This window comes from Eleutherodactylus coqui, chromosome 11 (assembly GCF_035609145.1).
Source record: "Eleutherodactylus coqui strain aEleCoq1 chromosome 11, aEleCoq1.hap1, whole genome shotgun sequence".
NCBI lineage: Eukaryota > Metazoa > Chordata > Amphibia > Anura > Eleutherodactylidae > Eleutherodactylus > Eleutherodactylus coqui.
The window spans coordinates 85,291,570-85,314,793 of NC_089847.1; the positions used below are offsets into that span (position 1 = coordinate 85,291,570).

Consider the following 23,224-nt stretch of genomic DNA (forward strand, 5'->3'; position numbering starts at 1 on the left):
GGGTATTATGTATGCTGGGTATATTATGTCTGAGACGGTTAAAGATTGTGTATACAAGACCAAGAGACAAATTCTGTGAGGGTTAATGTGTCAGAAGGGCGGACTTGGCTGTTTAAATCTGAGGGAACACGCTGGAGAGACACTTACTCCTAGGTAAACTAGTGTGAGGTTAGGAAAATTTATGATACGCATATTTACCTGTATGATTGAGCGTGTTATGTTGAGATATGTGGAAAGGTATATACGCAGGAATTATAGCCGTGGTGTGACGGCAGAAGTCTCCGGATATTGTTGAGGTTTTGGTCATTGAAAATAATCGTCAGTCTCTGTGTATAGCTAAATGTCCAGACTGTGTGCAGGGAGTGCTGTTGGGGATTACTAGTAGAGGGTGAGATATATATACCTTGAGCCGTTGTGGGTAGTCTCCAGTAATCCCGTCTGTTCGGTATTATAGAAAGAATGTGCAGTGTTTATTATTGGGGGAGGGTTACTGATAAGACAGTGGACTGAAGTTAAGCCACTGAAAGCATTTCCCAATTAACCCTTCTGTTCCCTTTGTCTTGTGTTTTGTAGAATTAATGTGCATTGTGATCTGAGTGCGAAAGAGAGGTTATATTGGAAGGATTTGAAGAAAGCAGATTTTACAAGAGGAACACTACTGTGTCCAGAAACTTCGGATAGGATAGACTTGGTAGGTAGAATAGAGTTGAGCAGATTGAGAAGGTTAGGCATAGACGCAGGTTGTTTAGAGAATGGGGAGCAAAGTGAGCAAGGACAAAGGCCATAAAGCTTGTGATTTGGTTGCTGAAGGGGAGGGAGCAGAGTTTACTGAACAATGGGAAAGGACCAGGAAAAGTTGCAGAAAGAAATGTCGGGTTATGGACAGATAAGCAGAAAGAAAGGTGTTTTTAGATTGCTAGGAGGAGGTATAATGTAGGAAAGCGATTCAAGAAGAGAAAGTATAGTGGGAGATGTGTATTGCTTATGTACAATGTAATGCCTTTGTGTTGACTACAGCCCCTCCCTGTAATGGCGGCCACACTTGCAATGTTTAAAACCCCACATAGTGTGACTCTGCAGCAAATGTGGTGAGCCCTGCCCCCACCCTGAAGTTACTTCCCCCCATGTGCTCACTTTCAGGGTGTGTGATGTTACTTCCGGTCCCTCCCCATCCGGGACAGGACCTGGCCCCGCCCCTTCCTCCTCCAGCGGCCATTTTGCCTCACCTGGAAGTGCTGCCGCCCCTGGCCACGCCCCTTCCTCCAGCAGCCACCTTGCCTCACCTGGGAGATTTGTAGCCCCGCCCCTTTCTGCCTCTGGCGGCCATTTTGCTGCACTTGGGAGGCCTATATTCCCCAATGCCACTGTATCCAGTGCTAACCTCATGATTGTCTGAAGTAAGGTCTTGTTTGACCAGACTTTGTTACACTCCAAGATGTGGCCACTTTGGATGTGTGATAAGTTCAGGGAAACAAACCTTTGTGAAGATGCAGCTTGGGACATAGTAGATGACTAAGCTGGTTTATAGTGTATGGAAGATTGGAGTTGATGCATGGGGGACAGAGGCCAGGAATACATGACAGGGGACGCTCTCTCATGTTCCCAGGGGCTCTGTTTTCCACTGCCCGCTTCTCCAATGGATGCTCAGACAGATGATGTTATGGAAGGCTCCTACAGATGGAATAATTTCCCTATAGTCACCCAGCAAACTTTTTCACGCAATTTGATGAAGTAATTTTACTTTTTATGTGAAGAAAGAGGGACTGAATTGCCCAGAGTAGGATGTTAATTCATCCGTATTCTTTAGTTTTTCCTTAAGTCTTTTGTATATTCTAGTGTCAGTCTACACTGAAGCTATAATTATATTCCGACAGGAGAGTGAAAGTTAAACGCTGGACATTCCCTGAAATACTATTACACTGGGTGACATAAAATTTTACTTGTGCTGCGCCCCCTTGTGTTAAAAAATGCTAATTGCGACCTAAAGGAAAAAAAATAAAAAATCTAAAGGATATTTTCGCTCAGACTTCGCTGCATACAATGTCACCTTGACCTACAAAGTGCTTGTTTTTGTGCCTCTTGGTTTCCTTTTTCAACTTGTACTAGTTTGAACGCAATTACTCTTTTTTATTGAGTATTCTGGTTCAAAAGGGGGGAGGCATAGGTGATCTGGGTCATAGATGATCTAGGTGTTGTAGATCAGCTATTGGGTTTAAAAATATAAATAAATAAATAAATGGAATAACATAACAAGATTCCGAGCCATGTGAAATAGAACATCAGCACGATTATTTAGTACTAATACAGTAAGAAACTGCAGGTATGCAAACAGTTACCGGAACCTCTGTTGATAATGCATATGTTGAGCTTTTTGCAGATGGTACCAGGGTGAGGATTGATGACTCCACATCGGATATGCAGTGGTCACACAACAAGATGTCCTAGAAGCAGAAGCTCTTCCTCTGCATGTCTCAGCACAAGAAGCGGAACTGAAGGCCCTCACTGAGGCGAGTGGCGAGAGGTAAGACGGCAATTCTTTACACTGACTCCTGGTATGCATTTGGCATAGCTTAGGATTACGGCCCAATATGGAAGGCCAGACAATTTTTACCTTAGCAGGACGACCAATTGAGAATGGTGCAGCGGTACAGAGTCGCATGGAGGCCCTACTTCTACCTGACAAAGTTGAGAGTTCGCACCGATTCCTACACTGGAGAGGCGAGAGACGACACCCTCGCTGACAGTATAGCAAAGGCAGCGGCCCTGAAGCCGTGGAAGAAAGAAGAAAAGATACTGACGGCATGAGTCAGTGGTAAAAACTTTGGACATTGACAAAAATTTGGACTTTGATATGCTAAAGACCTTTACAGTTACAAGCCAGCAAGGAAGGAAAGAATAAATGGACTAATATGGGAGCAGTAGAAACAGGACCGTGTATGGTGAACAGTCAACAGCACTTGCCCACCACAGTTCCTGTATCCCATGATGGCCCAGCTGATGGACGGAAAGACCCACCTAGTAAAGCAGCAATGACGACGACGCTTGAAAGAGGATGGGCGACTTCTGGGTTCTCTGTAACTGCTGCATCATTTGTCCAGTTTAGCATGATCTATGCCATGGGTGAGACAGGGCAGAAGTAAATTTGCCACATCACACTTGCCGGCACCACTCTACCCATTTCAGGGATTGCAAATTGACTACGTTCAGCTCCCACTTGTTGGGAAGTATGAATATGTGCTTGTTGTTGTTGATGTCTTTGCAGGTTGGAGGCCGACCCTGTTACCAAGGCAAACAAGTAGGTAACCGCAAACAAGCTCATGAACGAGGTAAACTGTGAATATGGGGTACCAGAAGTGATTCAGAGTCAGACAGAGGTATAAACTTCGCAGGTGAATGTAACATGTCTTGTCTGCTCTGGGTGTATCCCAGGCCTTTTACATACTGTACCATCTTTAGAGTAGTGAAAAGGTGGAGAGACTTAGTGGCACGCTAAAAAGTAAGATACTTAAAAATGACGCCACTTTGAAAAGACTGTCATCCAATAGCCTTATACAGTGCTAGATATGAACCCAGGGGGGGGGGGGGGATCATACATTATCTCCCTATGAGATTGTTTGGGCTAGCCCCAAGGCTAGGTCGTTACTATCCTCAGTAGTTACAATTACAATCTGATGTGTTGACTAAGTATGTGATTTCCGTTGTTAAAGAACTAACCAAAGCCTATGCACAGGTGTTCTCTTCTAGACTCAGAGGCAGACACTGGGACACATATCTTGCAGCCTGGGGATTGGGTGTGCGTCAAGAAGTTCCTCAGGAAGCACCATCCTGAGCCCCGATTTGATGGCCCCTACCAGGTGCTTCTGACTACTGCCACAGCTGTGAAACTAGCCGAAAGACTTACATGGATCCATGCTTCATACTGTAAGAAAGCTTCAGATCCGGGAGACCAGTCTTAGTTGTGCCAAAGACATTACTCTGGTTAGGGCTAGTGAGAGAGGAGGGTGGCAACTGGAATCCTTAGTCGGAAGAATATGAGGGTATGCTTACCTTCTGGTATAACTCGTTCAATGCTCAAGTAGCCGCATATTCCTTCGACTATTGTACTGTGGTCCCGTGTCTAGGCGCAAGATCCCACCGCAGGCCAGATTTAGCTCAGTCCAGCTGGTTATATGACTTACATACCCGGGGAATACAACATGTTTGCGCCACTGATAACGTCTGGGGAGAAGACTGCCGTTATTGGGGATTAGTGGGATGTAACACAGGAATAGACTGGTCCTATAAACCGCGAAGTGCCTTAAATAAGAAAGATAAGAGCGGGAAATCCCTAATTAGTCGTATAACCCTCCTTGAGAATAATAAGGACAGCAGGTATTGGAAGCCTAACTTAGTATGTTGCTTGGTTTTAATGCGGTTGTTACACTAACCATGGGAGATCCAAGCCCGGGGGACGGGGTGGGGGGGTGGGGGGGGACACTTACAGTCTGGGGACATACCGGTACGGGAGGACAGATCCCTTAGGGAAGTTTAAAATAAGGGGTATGGTAGATGCACCCAAATGGAAGCCTTCACTTAGTCCCTTGCCCATAATTAACCCCCTCCGCCGTAAGATAAAGACCTTGACGAACATGATGATCATAGCCGACCCTACCTTTTGAGGACACCTAGACAGTAGCGACTGGCTACTCTGACCAGAATCTCTGGTTGGAGTTGATGAGGTACAATGCTAACAGGAGCAACAAGTCTAACTGTTGCGTGTGCGGTAGCGCCCGACCACACTCCGGGATGGTCCCCCTAAATCTCCCTGTAGATGCTGAAGAGTGTTCTCTTAGTCTCTTCACGAACATTTCCGCTAATTACACTGCTTGTGAGAAGTGGAAGAAGGAATACTCTATAACTACTTAAGTGTTTTGCACCAGAGAGAGTATTACTGACTACCCTGGAAACTACACCTGCCAGGCAAATGGGCAGGGTGGAGGGAGATTTTTGGGGAACTCATTAATGGGTATTGCTCCTCCTACGGTACGATAAGAGGGGAATGGATCCAGAATCAGGTCCAGTCCTTAGGAGACGTTTACTGGCTTTGTGGAGACATGAGGTAGAGGACCCGCCTGGAGGGTAATTGGACAAGGGAGTGTGCCTTAGTAAAGCCCTTATGCTCCTCCACATCCTGTCAGACAACATTGAGAAAATGAGGTTACCCCCAATAGTTAATTTATCTCGATCCAACTCAGTCTGTGTTTTGTGATTATCCTGTCATGTTGGTCTATCCTTGTTTTCCGCATAGGTACGGCGGTTCCTTCCAGTCTTGTCACTAGGTAGTGTAGGGTCAGTGCAGGCGGCCTGATCGTGTTCACCATCCGGACTATCTCCAGGAGGGACATTGGTGTGGGTGAAGATTAGGGAGTCCCAGGCCGTGCGTACCTGTGCACACTACTAGTATTGTAACCTTATACTAGAGCGAGAAGAGAGACCCCTGGTGGTAGTTTTGATCTACACGTGTACATTGACGTCATAGGATAGCCAAGGGGGGTACCTGACGAGTTTTAAAAAAATAGAGACCAAGTTAAAACTAGATTCGAGTCCATTTTTTTGATCATTATGGTAAATAAACGTTGACTGGATTAATTATGTTTATTATAATTAGCAGTGGTTTATAAATTTATACTAGAGACGCCTTATAGGGACTAGTCGACCAATACGACCTACCTCGACTATGACTTTTCAAAATAGAATGGCCTTAGATATGATTCTAGCTACAAAGGGGAGTGTCTGTAAGATGATAGGGGAGACTTGTTGTACCTACATCCCAGACGACACGTGACTCGCAGGTAAAGACGCAGTTGCCATTAAAGAAGTTGACCGCACTAACTAAAAAGAGCTAACCTTTGGGACCAGCACTCGCCATGGATGAGCGGGTGGTAAAGGATCCTGGCACAGATGGGCGTCGCTGTTGTATGTGAACTGATTATCTTTTTCGTTCTAGTCTGCTGTGTTATCCCCTGTTGTCAGTGAGACCTGTGAAACTGATGCTGGAAAAGCTACTCCCACAATGAGTTTGCTGGATGCATCCCCAGAAGGAGTGGACAAGTCCTACACCCCCTTGAAGACTCTAAAACGAACCTTCAACGTGCTCCAGTTATAGACTCACACGCAGAGAACTGTGGAAATTAGATGGAGAGTTAGAGGATAGACATTTTAAGGGGGGATTGTGATAGACATGATAATTAGTCAGTATAAAATGTCTATTGATTTGTATAAACCAAATGTATTATGCTATTGTAATGACTTTTAACTTAGTGGAGGGTAATGGCCACGCAATCTCATCATGGTATTTGCTAGACAATGGGATGGTGAAAGATGTGTGGTGTAATGTTAGCTGAGTACATAAGTTGCACAAACAGCCTCTAAGAGTTAAAGGTCATAGTGTTATATGTAATACCTGTATTCAATACTGAGTGTTTTCCTAGCCCTTCTCCACCCCCCCCCCATACTGAAGTTAGTTAAACAATGAGTTGACACGCACACAGAAATGCCTTCAGCTAGGACAAAGTCCACACTACATCAAGACTTGAGGAAGGGTGGGCAGAGAGACGGGGGATTCTATATGATCCGTCAAATGAGAATCTTATATGTTACTGATGTAATCTGTTGCACGCCCATTAAAGGACAGGTGTTAGGTCTTGCAATAAAAGGGGCTGTCTGGGTGTTTCTCTCCAGAGCCATTTTGGATATGAGACTAATAACTTGTGTCTGATCTGGTCGATGATGTGTGCGCACTATACAATTTGGAAGCTACAGAAATACTCCGAAGCCTGCTGGAGAAAATATGATTTAGCACAAATATATTATATATATATATATATATATATATATATATATATATACACATACATACACACACACATATATACATATACACACACACACACACACACATATACATATATATAAATATAAAATATATAAATGTAATACAGAGCGATCATAAAGTCGTATGTTTTTCCCGCCCGCTCTCCTTCACCTTCCATATGCAACAGTGGGAGAGGCTTTACGTTAAAAGGCTGGCAGTGACCTGAGCTCACTGCCAGTTATTGGTTCTGTTAGCCTCTAGTCAGGTCTGTCTCAGTCTGCTCTAGTTGCTAGTCAGTGTCCTTCCAGTTTGCCTGTGAGCTCCATCTCCAGCCTTGCTCTGCCTTGTAAGTTCTGTTGGTCTGTTCCACCTGCCTCTTCTGTCGGCACTCTGTCTCCCGTTAGTTAGTTCCATCTAGGTAGTCGCCAGGTCCCTAGCCAGAGCAGGGACCGCCGCCCAGTTGTCCGCCTGGGGTTTGCCAGGGCCGAGGCAAGTAGGCAGGGACAGTGGGTGCGGGAAGTTCAGGGCACCCCACCTGGCGCTCGGGGGGGCAGAGTGCCGTAACATAATAACTGGCCATTAAAAACGGTTTTGTCATGGAGGTGATCAGTTCCCTCACGAACCAGCTGCAGGCCCTGGTGCCTGTGATCCAGGATTTATCCGCCCGCATGGTGGCCCAGGAGCAGCGGGGGGTGTCGCAGGGGCCGGACGCCTCAACCAGCCCAGAACCCAAGTGCCCTCTTCCCGAGGTGTTTTCTGGGGAGAGGAACAAGTTTTTTGTTTTCCGACAGGCGTGTCGCCTGTTTTTTCGGATGCGTCCCCGTTCTTCCGGGTCGGAGGCTCAGAGGATCGGGCTGATAATGTCCCTGCTGCGGGGCTCTGCCCAGATCTGGGCTTTTTCCATCCCCGAGGGTTCCTCCTGCCTGCAGTCCGTGGAATCCTTTTTCTAGGAACTCGGGGGTATCTTCGACGAACCAGACCGAGCGGGGTTGGTGGTTTCGCGGTTGTTGGCGCTGCGGCAGGGGTCGTCTTGTGTGGAGGATTATTGCTCCAACTTCAGACGCTATGCGGGGGATACGACATGGAACGATAGCGCTCTGAAAGATGTTTTTCTGCAGGGCCACTCGGACGCAGTTAAAGACCTGTTCATTTCCCATCCCGTTCCCGGGTCCTTAAGGGAGGCTATGGAGCTAGCGGTGAAGGCAGATAGGAGGCTCAGGTCTAGGAAGCAGGACAGGCAGACCCGTAGAGTCAGGGAGGTCGGTTGCCCTGGTCCCTCTTCCTCCTTACCAGTCTCTGTGCCCGAGCCGATGGAGGAGGATCCGCTGGACCCCAAAGAGCAACGCCGAATCCGTTTGTTGCATCGTCTCTGCCTCTACTGCGGGAAAGCTGGACATCGGGTGATAACCTGCCCAATGAGGTCTCAACGCTCGCAGCCGGAACCGGCGGAAAACTCCGAGTCCTAGGCGATTATAGGGAGGATCGCCTAGGACTTCAGGTACTTCCTAAACTTTTGGTACTGTGTCATGTTAGATTCCGGGATTTTTCCCGATCAGGGCGGGCGTTTATTGATTCCGGAGCAGCCGCTAACTTGATAAGTCTGTGTTTTGTCCGTTCTCTGATGACGGAATTTGTGGCGCTGAAGACGCCAATTCATTTTACCAGTATTGATGCTACCCCTCTCTCTACAGGCCTGGTACGATGGAGGACCCCAAGATTACAGTTCACGGTGGGGATCCTCCACTCGGAAGAACTGTCTTTCCTGGTTATGGAAAAAATGTCGGTTGATGTGGTGCTTGGTATGCCCTGGTTGGCACTGCACAATCCCCAATTTGATTGGTCCACCCGGGAATTGACTCATTGGGGATCATCCTGTCATAATCACCTGTCTACCATAGCTGTGTGCTCCGCAGATACTGTGCTCATTCCGGAGTGTTTGTCAGACTTTCAGGATGTATTCTCCAAAAAACTGTCTAAGGCTCTGCCTCCTCATAGGGAGTGGGACAGTGGTATTGATCTGATTCCCGACAGTCCCATCCCTAAGGGAGCCATTTTCAATTTGTCAGGCCGTGAGCATGAAGCCGTCAAGTCCTATGTCTCGGAGGCTCTGGCCAAGCGACATATCCGGCCGTCCAGGTCCCCTGCCGGGGCAGGTCTCTTCTTTGTAGAGAAGAAGGACGGGACACTAAGGTCTTGTGTGGATTATCGGGCCTTGAGTTCTCCAAACTGGACTTGCGGGGGGCTTACAATTTAATTTGCATTAGAGAGGGAGATGAATGGAAGACAGCGTTCAACACCCCGTTAGGACATTTTGAATGTCTGGTCATGCCTTTTGAACTTTGTAACGCCCCCGCTGTGCTTCAGGGTTTTATGAACGCAGTCTTTCACGACTTCCTGGGGGTATTTCTGGTCATCTATCTTGACGACATTCTGGTGTACTCGCCTGACTGGGACTCACATGTGCGGCACCTGAGGTTGGTCCTGACCCGTTTACGCGAGTATCAACTTTTTGTCAAGTTAGAGAAATGCACATTTGGTTCTAAACAAGTATCCTTCCTTGGTTATGTGATCTCACCCACAGAGATTCAGATGGAGTCTGATAAAGTAGCAGCAATCTCCCAATAGGTCAGACCAGACAACCTCAAGGCTGTCCAGCGGTTCTTAGGTTTTGCAAATTTTTACCGCAAATTCATTAGGAATTACTGTTATTGCTCAACCTCTGACCGATCTGACTAAGAAGGGGGCTGACTTGGGTAAGTGGTCGCCTGCAGCCCTTGAGGCCTTTAGCCGTCTAAAAAGGGCATTCACGACTGCCCCGGTGCTAATACAGCCGGACGCACGACTACCCTTTTTTATTGAGGTAGATGCGTCTGAAGTGGGAACAGGAGCAGTATTGTCGCAGGAAGTCAGTGGGAGGTCTGGGTATAGCCCATGTGCGTTCTTTTCGCGGAAGTTCAATTCAGCAGAGCGCAACTACGACGTGGGTAACCGTGAATTATTGGCTATCAAATGGGCTCTGGAAGAGTGGTGACACCATCTTGAGGGTGCTAGACACCCAATTACTGTATATACTGATCACAAGAATCTGGTATATCTCGCCAATGCGAAAAGACTCACAGCTCGTCAAGCCAGGTGGGCGTTGTTCTTCGGCAGGTTTAATTTCGCCGTGACATATATCCCAGGAGAGAAGAACGTGAAGGCGAACGCCCTGTCACGGAGTTTCGGGGTACCGGATAGTGAGACCATGACTCCCGAGAACATATTAGCCCCCGGCGTGGTAGTGGCAGCTGTAGAGTCTAACTTCGTCCCTCAACTACAGGATGCTCAGCAGGACGCTCCTTTGGGGGTGCTGGAGGGCAGATGGTTTGTGCCAGAGACCCTACGCCCTAGAGTCATGGATGAGTCTCACTCGTCGGTTCTCGCCGGGCATCCAGGGTTCCAGGGGACCCTGGAGCTTTGTTCCAGACACTTCTGGTGGCCAGGCATGTCTCAGGAGATCCGCAACTTTGTGAGGGGTTGCTCGGTCTGTGCTCGCAATTAGAGTTGGCGGCGTCCCCCAGAGGGTCCTCTGAGACCGCTACCGGTTCCTTCCAGTCCATGGTCGCACTTATCAGTAGATTCATCACTGACCTACCAGAATCCCAGAAGTGCACTACTATCTTAGTGGTGGTCGACCGGTTCTCAAAGATGGCACATTTTGTTGCGTTAAAAAAGCTACCCTCGGCAAAAGAATTCGCCACGATTTTTGTAAAGGAAATAATTCGCCTACATGGGGTTCCCCAAAATATTGTATCTGATCACGGGGTTCAGTTTGTGTCGCAGTTTTGGCGTGCCTTCTGCAGAAACCTGGGAATGTCGCTTTCCTTCTCTTCAGCGTTCCACCCGCAGACAGAATGGTCAGACTGAGCGGAAGAACCAAGATTTAGTGCAATATTTACGGTTGTTTGCTAGCGAAAAGGCCCATCAGTGGGCAGAGTTCCTGCCATTGGCAGAGTTTGCACTAAACAACCGCCTTTGTTCTTCCACTGGGGTGTCTCCATTTTTTTGTGTATACGGTCAGCATCCTCGCTTCCTTACAGCAATCCCTACTCCGTCGGTCTGTCCTGCAGCTGATGTCGCCACAGATACGCTTCGGGGAGTATGGAAAGAGGTACAGAGGAACTTGGAGGCAGCGGGGGCCCGTATGCAGTTGCGTAGTGGGAAGAGTCTGTCTGTGTCTGAACCTTACAGGGTGGGACAGAAGGTATACCTGTCTTCTAAAAATCTCAAATTGCGGGTCCCGTCCTTGAAGCTGGCGCCACGTTACGTGGGCTGTTTGCCATCACACGTGTGGTGAACCCACTCGCCTACGAGCTGGGGTTGTCAGCCACATGGAGGGTTCACAGGGTATTCCATAAGTCGCTATTGAAACCTTTTGTCACCCCTCACCTAATCCCCCACAACTTCCATTCCAATGGCACCCGATCCTGCGCTGCAATCTTATTTTGGCTCCAGTGATTATTTTCTGTCACAGGGACATAGGAACGCCACAGCCAACTACTACCGTGTTTCCCCGAAAATAAGACAGTGTCTTGTATTAATTTTTGTTCAAAAAGGTTTAACTTTTTTACATGTATAGCTGCCTGGACACTATTTAAACTGACTTTTTAACTTAACTGTTAGCAGGGCTTAATTTTGAAGTGGGGCTTACATTTCAAGCATCCGGAGGAAATCCATAGAGGAATTTAAAAGGGGACTTGATGTCTTTCTGGAGAGGAAGGACATTACAGGATATAAATATTAGGTTAATTGTCAATCTGGGTATACAGGCAGGTAGGAACTATTAGGGGTTGATCCAGGGAACAGTCTGATTGCCATTAGGGAGTCGGGAAGGAATTTTTTCCCCAAAAGGGCTAATTGGCTTCTGCCCTTGGGGTTTTTTGCCTTCCTCTGGATCAACACAGGAGGATAGACAGGCTGGACTAGATGGGCATTGTCTTCATTCAGCCTTACATACTATGTTACTATCCTCAAAAAGCCTGAAAAATCATTTTGCATCCTCAAAAATTCTGGAAAATCATGCTATGTCTTATTTTCAGGGTATGTCTTATTTTCAGGGAAACAGGGTAGCTAAATCTGAGTTACATGTAGCCAGCTATCAACTACAGCGGTCACATATCCCTGTGATGTCATCACTGCAGCCATAAGACCACTGCTGCGCGGCATCGAGCACCACTGAAACAGGACCGGACGGGGATCAGGAGAAGTATGGCTTTTTGTACAACACCGACGAGATTTACATTTTTTTCCCCCAGACTACCCTGTTAATTCATGCATTTAACTCCCAAAGCTCCCAGAGTCTTATCTATGTTGCACATCCAGCAAGCAGTCTGCCAGTAAACACAATCTCAGAAGTGCTTCCTGTCTGGTTACAGCCTAGTTCATTAACCCTGCACCATAAATGTATAGTGCTGACAGGTGGGCTCTGTTGCAAAGCACCATATATTTACAGCATGTCGATGGCAGGTGTTCAGCAGTTAAGACCCTACCGTCATCAGATGGTGCAAGATTTAACATATAGCAAACACCTATTGGCAACAATTGGGCATTAAAGTGGTTAAATCTTCATCTCTAGCACATGGCCCTAAATACGCAAGTGTGCTGGAGGCCTAACAGGCATAAGACACTGCAATACAGAAGTATTGCAGTGTATCATAGAAAATACAGACAATCACATGCTCCAGTCCCATAATTGTGTCAATTTTTGCTTTTAAAGAGCAATAAAAGTTTTGTGAAAAAGTGGGTTCCCTGTTAAATGTAAACCCTTTTTATAACTAAAGATCTATACATACTTGGTACTGGCCCATCTGTACTGACCCAATGAGTTATTCATTGCCTGGGGGAATTGCCGATTACCCTGAAAAATTGATTATTCCTCTGGATATTTGTTTAATGCCAAGGCAATTATTCACTGCCAAAGGGAAAATTGCTTCCCTCCTGTTGCACATTTCTATATGCACAGTTACAAATTATTAATTCCATTCTCATTCCCTAGGGCAGTGGTGGCGAACCTATGGCATGTGTGCCAGAGGCGGCACGTAGAGCCCTCCCTACTGGCATGCGCCACTTGTGAATACTGGCAGGGGCCGCGGCTCCCTTGCCGGCATTTACTCAGCAGCGCTGCTAGCAGCTCTGATTCTGGTGTACACTGTGACATCAGTGTGCAGCCGGGATCCTCCTCCCCCCTCCCTCAACGTCTCCTCTTAGGTTCTGCGAGAGCAGGGGTGGAGGTGTCACAGTGTGCACTGGGATAAGCGCCGAGCAGCAACAACTAGCAGAGGAGGAGCGGAACGTCCACTAGAAGGAGGGGTAAGTAGATGTGTCTTGGGGAGAGATGGGGGGGCCGCTGTGGGATGTCACTACTACACTGGGGCTGCTGTGGGATGTCACTATTACACTAGGGTGCAGCTGTGGGGTGTCACTATTATACTGGGGGTCGCTGTGGGGGGGGTCACTATTATCGCTGGGGCCGCTGTGGTGGGGTTAACTATTATCGCTGGGGTAGGGGGCCACTATTACCGCTGGGGTATGTTTACATGTGGCGGTAATGGGCAGGGCTGTTTCAAAATAGACAGCATGCAGATTTTGACGGAATGCAGAAATGCTGCAGAATTTTCCACAGAAATTTCCGCTGAGGACATTCTGCAGCATTTCCGCATCCAAAAAGCTGTCAAAATCTGCACGCTGTCTATTTTAAAGCGGCCCTGTCCTTTTTAGAACGCTGATGGTAAAATCATACGTTGTGATAAGCCCCACGCCCTGACATGTTAGCACTTTGCGATAAATAAGTAGGTTTTGGGTTGCAGTTTGGGCACTCGGTCTCTAAAAGGTTTGCCATCACTGCCCTAGGGGCTATTGTATGCTTATGGACAGTTGTTTATTCCAAGCTGCATCTGCTTGCAGGCAACTGCTGTATGTCCGCAGGCTGTATGGTTTACATGACCCAACTTTGCCCAGCTAGAAGATAAATAATAAAGATTCTCTTTGTTATGGGGTTTACAATATGTACCTGGATACTGGTCCTGAGCTCCTGCTTCTCCTTGTCAGCGCCTCCTGTGTTCTCCCTGCAGCCCTTCAGCGGGCAGGATACCTATGGTTCGGTTCCTTGATCACCTCCGAGCTGGCTGCTGTCAAAAAAGAGGAAGATCTCCTGAGGCAGTGCAAATCTAACAGGTCACGCTGCTGGAGCTGCTCCGAAACGGCTTCCACCGACTGGGGAGTCATAGAGTAGCTCTGGTCACTGTGGACCACACCAACAGGCTGTAATGCACTGGAATATTGAACGATTTGTTGAGGAATTGATAAAAAGGGCTTTCTTCCAAAAACAGAGCCGCTCTTGTCCTTCCACTTTAATTGCACTGATCTGAAAACCAGTCATGACCCATGGACAGGCCTGGGGCTGTTTATGTAGAAGAGTGACCATGTTATTCTAACCCTGGATGACCTCTTGATGGGTTGAATACATTCTGTACTATGTCGTCGTTGGCAGCTGCAGTGCAGCGGACCCATGTAAGGCCAGGCACGAGCGTATCAGTGCAGCGTATTCCATGTGCGGGTCTTACAATGTAATACACTGTACCAATCTGTCACAGGTTGCCATGTCGCTGCTCACACGGCCTGCGCAAAATAAATCGCAGCATATATTATCTTGGTGCGTATTGTGTGCGCATATACGCCAAGATAGTATACAACTATGAGTGGCATGTAGCCAGTACAAAATGTCATTGCGTATGGCTGCGTGCCGCACGCATATATCTTGCAGCCTGCGCGAGTACACTCGTATGAGCCCGGCCTTGTAGTAACAGCAGCCTGAACTTTCATATAGACTGGGTCCCGATTCTGCGGATGAGCTCACACCAACAGCAGGGTATAATCTGTATGAAAATTCATGCGACTGCTATAACTCTCAAGCTACCTCCACATAGCGGCCACCGCCAACAACATAGCATACTGTAGAATGCTGCAGACCTTCACAACAGACGGCAGTCGCCACACAAGGATATCATGTAATGTATTGTGATCTCTAGCAAATACTTACTCCGCTCCTGGCCTCCTCCCCACCTGGCAGTCAAGTCCCCTTGGCACAGAGGGAAGCTCTGCCCAAGGAGAGCAGTCCATATTGATTTCAGTGTTTAGGGCAGCTTAGTCTTGTGAGCAGAAATACACGAGACTGCTTTTAAAGCCTAAATTTCCCTGTACCGGCGTTATTGTGACCTCTGCTTACCTAGATTCAGGGATTGAGCTTCTGCTTCCTCTTGCCAGCGCCCAGATCTCGTGTGCTGCCCTTACTGCTCCTCTGGGGGGGTGGATGCCAGGGGTTCGGTTCCTTTAATACCTCTGTGTCACTTGCTGGTAAAAAAAAAAAGCAAAAAGAGATGCTCTCATTCTGAGTTGACAGTGATAACGCAGCCATGGCTCACATCCCTCTGACTGTGGGCGGCGGAGACTGTACCAACAGGCTATAATGCACTAAAGTACTAAGGATTCCGAAGCATATATGCAATAAATTAGTGCAACTTCTAGTCTGCTAGTGAGGCAATAAATTAAAAAAAAAGAAGAATTATATAATATATATATACACACACATACACATATATATAAATAAAAATGTAAGTAGCAGGGGTGGGGGGGGGGGCTCACTTGCGCTATTAAGAAAAATTAACAAAAGCTAATCAATAAATTCTATATACCCTACAGAGGTAACTGTAAGGCCTAATGCTCACAGCTGGGTCAGATTCAAACTGCAAAACATCGCAGTGGAATCAGACCCAGTGCCCACCAAAGACCCCATACTCACCTCGAGTCAGCGCACATGTGCAGTGCAGCGAAGCGCATGATGCGCTGGTGCGATTTCCTGCGATACTACTGTTGTGCTGACAGTGGAAGTATCGCAGGGCGGACGGCTTCCATTGACTGCAACAGAAGCCGTCCCTGCGCTTTTCTGCACAAATTAGAACATGCTGCGATTCTCCCCCGCGAGCGGAAAATCGCAGCCAATTTCCGCTCGTGCGCAGGGGAGAATCGATTACCACAGCATGTGGACATTACTGCGGAATTTGCGGCGGCGTCTGGCTGTGAATTCCGCAGCGATAATCTGTCTGTGAGCATTAGCCCTAAAAACTAGAACTCATCCTGCAAAAAGCAACATGTTGATGGATAAATGTTAAACAGTTGCGGTCCTCAGAATGTAGCAATACAAAAAATAAAGCTCCTCAGCAAAACACATTTTTTTGTGCAAATGTACTAAATAGAGATGAGCGAGCATACTCGCTAAGGGCAATTACTTGAGTGAGCATTGCCCTTAGTGAGTACCTGCCCGCTCGGAAGAAAAGATTTGGCTGCCGGCGGGGAGCGGCAGGGTGGAACGGAGGAGAGATCTCTCTCACCCCCGCAACTCACCGCTCACCCGCGCCGGCACCCGTTTCTTCCGAGCGGGCAGGTACTCGCTAAGGGCAATGCTCGCTCGAGTAATTGCCCTTAGCGAGTATGCTTGCTCATCTCTAGTACTAAACCATTGGAATGAATAAAATTGCCCCATTCGTACCAACCCATGGAATATATATCAAGGCCCATTCACACCTGTGTCAGACAGAGGTTACATTTGGTGCCTCCGATGCAGATCTGTCAGAAAACCCCAGACAAAGCGGCGCAGCATGCTGCGTTATTTCATCCAGTGACATGCCAGTTGGAATAACCACCAAGCAGAACAGACTCCATTATAGTCTATGGGGTCCTTTTTGCTCTGATGGTTCTAGTATTTTCATTGTTTAGCTGTAGGAACCGAACAGAACTCTACCAGCGCAGGTGTGAAATGGGCCTTAGGGCTCACTCACACGAATGTATTTTCGCTGAATATTACGCCCGTGATACGCAATGAATGCAGTCAATGCAAGTAAGTGGACTTTCATTGATCCGTTCACATCAGCGTGTAGACACACATGAGAAAAAGATGGCAGCATGCTTGTTTTCTCCGCGAACCACGCAGTGTGAGTGCTATTCTGTTCTATGGGCAGCTTATGCAATGCTGTCGCAATACATTGCATATGCTCCAAGTCGTTCCCATTACAATCCGGACGCTTCTGATTTCAGTGAACTACTGCTTACAGCGTCCGCAGGGATTGATCTGTGTAACATTCTCTTCCCGCAGTGCAGCCAGTGGAGCTGGTTTTCGATGGTACACCACATCCGTTAGGGTTCCCTACTGGTAGGCGGCGAAGGGGGTTACGTCAGGGGAATGAGGAGGGAATTAAGCAGCACCTCTTCGTCCAATCCGATGACCTCAAAGAATGTCATCTAAAAAGGCTCTCACGGCTCACTTTGGTGGTGGCAGTCCCAACAACACTTTCGAGGAGGAAGGACTTAGTGCTGCATGACATTAATTGTGGTAAAAAGCGCCTGTGTGAGAGCGGCCTAAGGCCTCATGTCCCCTTGCACACTCATGTACCACTGCTGAATCCCGCAGTGGCATCTGTGCTTGCCCGCAGACATGGAGAGGAAAAAAACAATTTCTTACCTCTCCGGGTCCAGCGTGGGTCTCCCCTGCGCCAGCCGGATCTTCTTTCTTCAGCACGGCGGATGCTTCCAGGAGCGCTGGCCGACGCTCCCACCGCATGCGCAGTGCTATCTTTTTTTATTTTATATCTGCGGCACAGCACAAAAACAGCTGTGGCTGTGTCGCAATTACGGGCGGCTTCCATAGGCTTCAATGAAAGCCGCGGGAGCCGTCCGTACAAGAGACCTGCAGGAAAATGGAGCATGCTGCAATTTCTTCCCGTGCGTGCGACCCGCACGCCGAGAAGAAATCACATCCGCATTTTTTTAGCTGCTCTGCGGATGCTAATGCATCCTTATGGGCAGCAAGGCGCGCGGATTTTATAAATAAAATCCACATGTGGACATTGGGCCTAAAGGTGCTATTGAGTTTAATATGAAAAAATAAAAAAACACCCCACACTCTTTAATTCACTAGCCTTTTCTAAATCGGCCTGTTTAGACATCATCATCTCTCGCCCCAGTGACGTCACACTCAGTGTATACAACATTATTGGTAACACTCTATTTTGGGATGTGTAGCTGGCAGGTGACTTGCATATACAGGTACATCACTGCTGCAGCCATGTAAACAGAGACTGGCGGGGGAGGGCTGGAGTGGCGGAGCCGAAGCAGTTTTTAACTTAAGTACTGTTTTTTTTTTTCACTTTTATTACATTCCACCCCACTTGCAGAATTGTACAGGACTCAGACAGCCCCTTTGAGGCAAGTGCTTGAAGGGGCTGTACCAGAAAAAAAAAAAGTTCTCTCTTTGGCCTGTGTCACACGTATTTACATGCGCAATAGTCAGTGAACACAACCCATTGATTTCAAGCATATTTTGCGCATGCTTAAGAAAATATTCAGCATCTTCTATTTTCTGCGCATTTGTACAAGAAAACAGCACATAAATAAATAAATATTGCTATTTATATTTATATTGCAATAAGATGTAGCGCCATCTTATTTCGCAGCACTTTCAGGCTACTTGAACCAAGCGGGGATTGAACCTGCAACCTTCAGGTCATGAGCAAATATTGAACTAATTAAAGGGGTTGTCTCGCGAAAGCAAGTGGGGTTAAGTACTACTGTATGGCCATATTAATGCACTTTGTAATGCACATCGTGCATTAAATATGAGCCATACAGAAGTTTTTCACTTACCTGCTCCGTTGCTAGCGTCCCCGTCTCCATGGCTCCGTCTAATTTCGCTGGCTTCTGGCGTTTTTAGACGTGCTTGCGCTGTGCGGTCTTCTGCCTGGTGAATGGGGCCGCGCGCGCTGGAGAGCTGGTCTGTGTGTCGTCATCGAAGCTCCGCCTCCGTCACGTGGTGCCGATCAGCCAATGAGGTGGCTGTATCGGCAGTGGAACGCGGAAGACAGAAGAAGAAACTCCACGGTGCACCATGGGAAGACCCGCGGTGCACCGTGGGAGAAGACCAGCGGCGCCATCTTTAAAAGAAGAAATAAAGACGCTGCAGAACGCTGATGCAGGTAAGTGCAATGTGCTTTTTAAAAACTAACAAATGCTTTCTTTTTCACAGGGCATAATGCGGGGGTCCATTAAAAAAAAAAAAAAAAAAAAATTCGCTTTCGCCACGAGACAACCCCTTTAAGCTTTTTGCCCATTTCAATTACTATGATTATGCTTGCATGATTTTTTGCGTGCGCAAATGTGCACAACTTGGATGCGCAAAAAGGACAGAAAACACGGAAGCAAAAAAGTAATGCCAGCTGCTTAAGTATGCGGCGCAAATGCACTCATGCCCATGTAACACAGGCCTCATCCAAATGAGGATAGGGGATAGTGTATAAGGGGCACAGAATATATATTTTTATGTGGTCCTATTAAACTATGTACCACATACCATTATATATATATATAAAACACTATTGTAGCACTGGCATTTAATATACAACCACGTGCATGTATACAGTGATACGGGACTGACTTGGCATATATAATCCACATCACACAGTGATCTCCCCCCAATTACCTCAGCAGACTGCGCTGCCTATACTTCCCATAACTTCTTCCCGTTTTCTGACGACATCAGTCCGCGACCTCGTGGCGCAGTATCAGTGACGTCACGCAGCTGAGATTTCAGCGCCTATTATTAGACTTTTGCTCGATTCGCAACCTGATTGGTTGTTTGGGTTGGCTGATTCACACTGATTGGTTGGTCCGGATTTTTGGTCGAGTTGCTAGAGTGGAGTTGCAGAAAGGAGGTCTGATGTCAGAAGGTCAGGTGACAGTCTCTGGTCACATGACTCATTAGCGGAGGCAGGCTCTGAGTTTCCATAGAGCTGCCGGTAGGAAGAAGGTCTGGAGGCATAGAAGGAGTCATGGGAGATCAGATGAAAAGTACATGGTGGGATGTGTGATGTGTGCAGCAGGAGTTTTTAAGGGCGATATGAAAAGCACATAGCGCAGTGGGATGCTTGAGGAGTGGGTAAAATGAGTGCAGATGTTAGTAGTCACGTGCTGCTAGTGGTCACATGACTCCATGCTATATATGTAGAAATCTGCTACACTGCAGATTCCTGCCCTAACTATGCTCATGTATAGCTGTGGGTCCACATGTGGATTTAATTTGCCCTTTTCAATGGGCAAATCAAATTGTGGTATTTCTAACACCGCATCCACGTCAAGAAGTGACGTCACAACTTTTTTTTTTTGCATGCGGCTTTACACTCCTATTGAAAGTAATGGGATACAAGTTTACTATGGAATTGGCATCCACATCAAATATGTGGCAAAACTCTGCCTTGTGAATACCCTAAAATAGCGCTGTAACGTGATGCCCGCTGTTTGACCTCATCAGCCTACCACTGCACAATATTATTGTATGATATGGTTGTACCCCAAAGTGGTAGTTATTATTAAATGGCCATATGTGACACTCAGAATCACGTATCCACGAGCGCCACATTTATCAATAACAATCAAACTGGAATGCTAAAGCTGATTCCACACCTTGGTTAAGTATCGTCTCTCTTGTACTTGTAAATTTTTATGACTTTGCAATAAAGGTTTAAGAAGCCATAACCGTGTCAGTCTTCTGTCACCGCGCCCGTCGCATGTAGTAGATAGGAGACGTCCAACTGACATTGCATGTGAATGATAATCCCGAGGATTAGTAAGTAAAGGTGAATAGAACAAATATAAATTGACGTGTTTCTAAGAAAAACAAATCGTCGGATCAATAAGGCTGCCTGTCGACGGGCGTATATTCATTGAGTTCCCCGCAGCGATAATCTGGCCACGGGGAACGCAGTAAACGCTTTCCATAGCGTTGCTATGGAAAGCGCAGCCCCCCCTGTCCATGAGCGGAGAATCGTAGTGATTCTCCGCTCGCGGGTGGCGAATCGCGGCATGCCGCGTTTTGCCACGATTCTCTGCGGTGAGCCTGTCAGATAGGCTCGGTGCGGAGAACCGTCAGCTGGCCGCGGCGGAAATCCGCCGTGGGATATCGCAATGCCCGTGGACAGGCAGCCTAAATCTGATTTTCTGACAGACAGGAGACAGCGGGGCAACTTCACCAAACATACAACTCTGGACTAATGTATGTATGTCCTTCTCTAATAAAAAGCAGGAATGGATCCTGGCACAAAAGGAGAAGGAAAAATTCCTGAGGTGGTATTTATACGGGCGCTTGTCCTGCATCTGATTCCGAGATGGGCATAACTCACATGGGAGAAGAACCCGCTCATTTACATGAAGGATTGTTCTCTTGAGCCAATAGTCCGAGTTTGAAAAATCACTGGAAGTCCTATTTTTGAGTAATTCCAGAAGGAGAATCACACATTATTTTCAATAGGGGCGTTAAAAATATAACGCATGCATTTGCACGCCATGCGATTTTTCACGTGAGTGTCATGCATTTTTCACGCAGGTTACTATGAGGAGTACATGGAAAAAAGAACTAGAAAACGCACTCAGCCATGTGAATACAGCCTGAAAAGAGTCCGCAGCTCTCCTAATGCCTCTGTTTTATCGAATAGTTCATAAAATAATTCTGGATCGTCTTTTCTCACAAATCTGTGTTTTGTCGTTCCTCTTATTCCTCCTGAAAACGTATGATTAAATCAATAACTGTATTGCTATTCCTCTTTTTAGTAGGATTTACCACTATACACACTGATGCTATCTCCTACAGTGTCAGGGCTCTTTCACACGGGCACTGCGATTTTTGTCCGCCTGTCGCGACTTCATCTCCTGTTTTCTCGCCCATTCAAACAGTTGGTTGCGGCGTATATGCACCGCAGCCCAGAATACCGGGGGGCGAATTCAGCTCTGCTAAACTCCCTTCCCCTCTCTGACCCTTGCCGGCAAAGGGGAGGGAGCTTGGCAGAGCTAGTCGTGCTAAACTCCCTCCCCACCCTACGGGAGCTGCTGGCAAGGGGAGGGACTTTAGCAATGCAAGCCGTTGCTAAACTCCCTACCCCTTCCCTTTTCTGACGGCTCTCATAGGCTCCCATAAGAGTCTGTGGGAACGGACGGCATATTCCTGCAAAAGATAGGACAAATTCTATCTTTTCCGGCATCCGATTTTACACGCCGGGAAATCGCCTATCTGAACAGATGCATTGGAATCCAATGCTTCAGAAGATCGTGATTTTCAGCTAGCGTTTTATCGTGGCAAAACCGCCGCGATAAAACTCTCATGTGAATCTAGCCTTAGACTGTATAAAGGTGCTTCTAGATAGAACGATTAGCGTTCAAAAAATAGTTCAAACGAGTAAAAGTAAATTATATTGTTCAGTCTAAACGCAGCCAATGGCGAACGAGAATCATTCACTTTGCGTTCGTGCATTTTATGCAGACATAAAAACCATGGTTGGCTCGTTTGCTTATCGTTCGGTTTATCCAGCGCTCGTTCAGTCCTTCTCGTTCCTTTACACAGTGATTGTGAAAGCCTCAACGATTTTTGTTTGGACAAGCCAGCGATGTATCGTCTGTCCAAACAGACTGCATGAGAGCAAACGAGCTAGTGATAATGTCACCAACGATAATCAGCTTGTCTTACAGGACCCTAAGGACACCTCACAACATTGTCAGATAAGGGCTCATTTACACGGGAGTATTGTTACGCACTCGTATTTCCCATGCGTAACATGCAGTGAATGTAGGCTATGAAAGTCTATGAACTTTCATTCTTCCAATCACACCTCAAGTCACACTGCATATGATACACAGGAAAAATAAATCGCAGCATGCTTGATTTCTCTGGGTATCATACGGGCTGTGTATGAAACACTGTCCATATGCAGGCTTTGCGGAGGGGCAGCATTTCAACACACATCCCCTCTCCGCACGAAGTGGAGAATTAGAAGACCTACTGCGCATGTCTGTGATGTTAAAATCCCGGGCATGGCAGTGCCAGTCACAGCCCATACGCCCTCTCTGCCAGCAGAGCGAATGGGCTGCAATGCGTAGAACGCTCCGGTATGCTAGCAGCATTGTAGGCATTCGATGCGACCGTGTGAAAGAGTCCTAAGTTTGCATTATCCTTTAGTGAGCAGTGGAGAGGTAAATTTAGTAACTTGTAATATGTAATTCAGTATTTGGCTAAGACTAAACTATTGTTGACCCATTCTCAGCAGTAGCTGATTGGCGTGGGTGGTCCACCACTTGGTATCACTGCACTGATCAGCTAACTGCTGCAGCCTCTTCTAAGGCCCTTGACATCAGGTTTACCGGTCACATTGCCTAAGAGCTGCTCAGTCCCATTCAAGTGAATGGGAATAAGCTGCTATGAACTGAATGAAGCTCATTCACTCAAGAGCTGCTCCCACTTCA

The 23,224-nt window shown here is 47.1% G+C and overlaps 1 protein-coding gene across 5 annotated transcripts in view; it reads right to left on the minus strand.

The window, feature by feature from the left end:
- Window positions 1-19,481, minus strand: part of LOC136582102 (mucin-5AC-like) — a 91,507-nt gene extending 72,026 nt beyond the window's left edge. For 4 of the 5 annotated variants that reach the window (XR_010787133.1, XR_010787132.1, XR_010787134.1 and 1 more), the window contains exons 1-3: window positions 19,419-19,481; window positions 15,117-15,241; window positions 13,902-14,019 (exon numbers count right to left, since the gene is read on the minus strand). The gene's annotated coding sequence lies outside the window, so the exon portion shown is untranslated. The remainder of the gene's footprint in view (window positions 1-13,901; window positions 14,020-15,116; window positions 15,242-19,418) is intronic. The other variant, XM_066582904.1, reaches the window with a different exon arrangement.
- Window positions 19,482-23,224: the final 3,743 nt, after the last annotated feature.